The following is a 4,590-nucleotide window of genomic DNA, read 5'->3' as shown; positions in this document are numbered from 1 at the left end:
TGAAGTAAATTTAATAAATGAATGAACAAATTAATAATTACAAAATGAAATAAATTTTTAAAAACACAGAAAGAAAGCAACCCCCCCCTCCCCCGAGTCTAAACTGCCTTACAGAGGAGGTGCCAAAATAGCAAACCGACACCTAGACTGGAAGTCGCTAGGAAAACAATTGTTTTCTCTCCCAGAAGCATCACATAATCCCTTTTGTGTCAACTCAGCAATTTGTCTTTGATGTTGATTTACTGAGCATTGTAAAGAAATGTGGACACCTCTTCGAATTTTGCAGAATAGGTATGATGACTCAGGGCTTCTTAATTGGAATGCAACGCTGGAAAAACCTGAACAAAAGCAATACAAAAAAATAATAAATACTTGAGCCTGAGCTATTTTTCACGCAACAACCATTGCAGCCTGACAGTTTGGGGGTATTTTGAATCGTTAAATAAAAAGATTATGAAAGTTTGGAGGCACTGATTACGAATATCACATTTCATTCGAACTTAAAATTAGAATTTTGGGGGTTTGTTTTGCTTTATTTTTAGCTATGACTTACTATGATTAACTATGACTGATGAATCATATTAAGACCGAAAAAAACCCCGCACGCGCCACTTCTACCGAGCCGTCTTTTGTCCAGTGGAGTCGCGCCGTTTTGGCGGACACATTCAAAAGGAATTATTCTCATTGACTGCTAAGACGAAAAAACCCCGGTTCTCTTGTGTAACAACCGACTTATTAAGAGACGTACGACGGGCGGTTTCTGTTTTGGTGGACACACAGCCTTAGACTTAGAGCCTTGACAAACGATTACCAAACGGAAAAAGCAACCTAGTGCCATAGTCCAGTGGTCGCTTATGTTTCTATTTCACTACTACTACTACTACTACTACTACTACTACTGCTACTACTACTACTACTACTACTACTACTACTACTACTACTACTACTACTACTTCTTCTTCTTCTACTACTGCTGCTGCTACTGCTACGGCTACTGCTACTGCTACTACTTCTACTACTACTACTACTGCTTTCCTTCAAATAAATATGTTACGTAAATGATTAACCCTTAGCGATCTCTGACTCCATATTATGATTATGATTTGGAGATGAAGGAATATTGATTTGGCAAAGTACACGACAGAGAGGAGAAATAGTCTATGACGGTAGGAGCCCTGAGGAAAGGAAACTGAACTCTTGTTTCATTTAGTTTCGTGTGATCTATAAAAAGGTCGGATGTCCAGAACTGACGCAATTATGCAGACTCGACCAGCCAGACGATGTTTAACATATGGGCAGAAGTTCAGCTGCTGTTTCAGTAGACACGTTATGATGCCACTTAGAGTACATTACAAGCCAGAGGTACATTTGGGAAATGTACTGCTTTGTACTGTTTTCGAGAAGATCTAAAAGTGGAAGATGTTTGACTGCCACTGAAGAAGAAAATAAGAATCCGAGGGCTATGGAAATTTAAGGATTATTTAAAACTCAAACTTTGCCTGTATTGAAACATAGCGAATACGTCAAACATAGGAGATTAGAACGAATAATATCTACAAACGACAAGATTATATAAATTAATAATCAAAATCATATTTTATTGTATTTATTTTTCAAGAGAATGTGAAGTTAGACTAAGGTAAACGATACTTACCAAGTTTTTTGGTGTATCGTACGCATGAGTCTATGGATGACAAACTGCTGTGACCTTTGTGAACTCACATTCAGATCCACGATAGATTCATACTATATCTGTGTTTTGTACAGGATGCTACAGTTCCTGATGCGGTGATCACATTCCAGTGTTGAATTTTCCACTGTGTGGGACTTGCTTACTTTGGACCCCCAGCAAGGTACTGACAAGAGAAACCATGGCAAGGATCGCTGTGCAGAATTCATTGGAGACCTCTCAATGGGTAAGTTGAATAAATATGGATGTCTTTGTGCGAATATGAAGCGATTAAGAAGAGATGAGTTCACATTACATAAAATTTATGATTAGAAACGATGAGCATTGCATAGTAAAATTAGACATGATTAGATTCGATCTGCTGTATCAGCTCTCAATATCAAGACAATATATCAAAATAGAGCCAGGGTTAATAAATGGAGTGTGAGGTTAAACAGAGAAAATGTTTTAAGCTTTAGTAATTCAACTGAGTTTCGGGCTAAGACATAAGGCTGATCTTTTTTTTAAATAGTAGAGGGTTTTTCGGTCCTCGCAACTGCTTAAGGTCATATGAGCGCCGTATAAGGCTGATTAACAAGATTGAGTAGATTAATTAAGCTGGGGGTGTATCGGGCAGCTTGCTGGGATGTTATATCTGTCTCAGCCCGGGTTGACTGTGACAGGCAGGATTAAAACAAGGCTATCTAAATGATCTCAGTATTGTCATGGAGGCGGAAAAAACCGCGTTCATAAAAAAAAAATTTTGATGACATTTACCTTTACTGACGAACGCTTTAATGATGGCCACACGATTGTCAAACACTCATCCCTTTAGAACATGCCTCAACGATTACATGAAAGCACACAGTTTCAAAATAAGCAAGACAGACAACAAACAATCGTTTCAAATAGTTGTTAACCCGACCGTGAATCGAGTGACACGAGAATTCCAATAGGACATCAGAACAGAACAATACATGTGACAATTTTTTCACCTTCTCTCTCTTCTTTTTTTTGGTTAGTGTTTTACGCCACTTGTAACTGCTTAAGGTCATATGAGCGCACGGGACACACCTAATACTTTCAGTTGGTGAGAAGTTTTGAATTTTGCCCGCGGTCGAAGCCTATTCTTATCGATTTTAGACCACCAAGGGATTTTTTTAACGTGCACAACTTGCACACGGGCCCTCCGAGATTTTTAGCCCTTGTCCGAGAAGGCTAGATGTAGATCTTTCCTACCAGAAGATCAAGGGTATGGCAGAAAGACTGCAGTAAAACGGAGCCAAGGAGTAGCAGTAGAAAGGCTGCAGAAAGAGTCAGGAGCCCAGAGGAGGGGGCAAATGAGGTGAGGGGATGGGGGCATAAAGAGGAGACGAAAGCAGACGACAGAACATTGCTAGGGAGCAGAAAAGAAGGTGAAAGGAGACAATTTTAGAGAAGAAAATTTTTCCGTCGCTACCCGGATTCGAACCCAGGACCTTTGAATGAGAGGCCAACACCTTAACCTCTAGGCCAGGAGAGCCCCCCCCCCCCCCCACCTTCTCTTGACGAGCATTCTACCAAGACGTCTTTTTGCTCCCCGGCCGCTATTCTTTTTCTGCTGTCTTAAAATGTTGTACTATTTTTATATTAGGTAAAACGTGTATAGAAATAAGACAACGCAGAACTTGAGCATTGCCAAAATTAAGTAGATAAGTAACAGCAGAAACGAGTAAAAGATGAACGCACAGACGAATAAACTCAAAGTCAAAGAAGGAACGAAAGAAGTGTTTATTATTCTATACATCCCCCCCCCTTTCCACTTTACATCATTGTTTTGTTTTGTTATTAGCTTTTGTTTTGTTTTCGTAAGGTAACGACCGTTTGTTAATCAACATCGTGTCAAGTTTGCATGAGGCAGAAGAAATAATTAGTTGTGTGCTTCGACGTGTTCTGACACATTCAAGACCATGCTTTGTTTCATGTCCACTTTGATGATTTGTTCAGAATACGTTGTTGAAGTTTTTGAGAAACTTCTTAACTATAACCGGAAACCTTTTACCCGTAAAGGTGTGTCTATATTTAATTGTCAAAGCTTACTTCGTCACAACAAACTCGACGATGACAACGAAGAGGATGATTATGATAGAAACAGCAGCATCAACAAAACAGCAGTAACGTTAACATCACTTCCCTTACACGCCTAGCTCCCAGCCCTACTATGGTAACTACTGACCACGACAGCACCAACAATAACAACAAAAACAAATACAGCAAAAGCAACACAATTCCCCCTCCCCGTCTACACCCCCCCCCACACACACACACACACACACACACACACACACATACACACACACACACACACACACACACACACACACACACACACGCACGAGCGCGCGCACAAGCACTACAGCAGTCCCATAAAATAACAAATGCGAGAAGAACAGGTAAGACGGTTATATTCTTTTTAGAAGTCTATACAAGCTGTAAGTATACAGTTACATTAACATAACCACTGGTATGTTCCCTTAAAACGTACCACAACTCTTCCCTACGTGTCACGAGTCTCTGTGTTACAGGCTGAAATCTATTAATAAAATAGCAAACTAGTAACATTTTGTAATTGTTTAAAATGTATACCCCCAGCACACAGTTCACATCATTAAGCAGACGGACTGCTTCGGGCTAAAAGGTGCAGGACGTCCACAGCAGACGTAGTCCAATTGACAAAAAATAATAAACTCCCAAAAGAGAAATCAAATTCACGTCTTCTTTGCACTGCGCTGAAGAGCCTAACCATCACATCAGACATGCCAGACTAAGAATGTCTAGGAGGTTATTGTGGATAACATGTACATAGTTCAACATACCGTTGCCATTTGTGATACGATTAAATAACTACAAATTAATGTTCGATTTGCTTTTTTTTGGGGGGG

General features: G+C 39.8%; 1 protein-coding gene across 1 annotated transcript in view; it reads left to right on the top strand.

Annotated features, from left to right (window-relative positions):
* The window catches only part of LOC101863044, an 85,946-nt gene that overhangs the window by 21,689 nt on the left and 59,667 nt on the right, over positions 1 to 4,590 (top strand). The window contains exon 2 of the mRNA XM_005104522.3: positions 1,768 to 1,916. The gene's annotated coding sequence lies outside the window, so the exon portion shown is untranslated. The remainder of the gene's footprint in view (positions 1 to 1,767; positions 1,917 to 4,590) is intronic.

Source organism: Aplysia californica, unplaced genomic scaffold (assembly GCF_000002075.1).
Source record: "Aplysia californica isolate F4 #8 unplaced genomic scaffold, AplCal3.0 scaffold00423, whole genome shotgun sequence".
Lineage (NCBI taxonomy): Eukaryota > Metazoa > Mollusca > Gastropoda > Aplysiida > Aplysiidae > Aplysia > Aplysia californica.
Note: the sequence above shows the minus strand (reverse complement) of the source record. Positions and strands in the feature narration are given on the sequence as shown.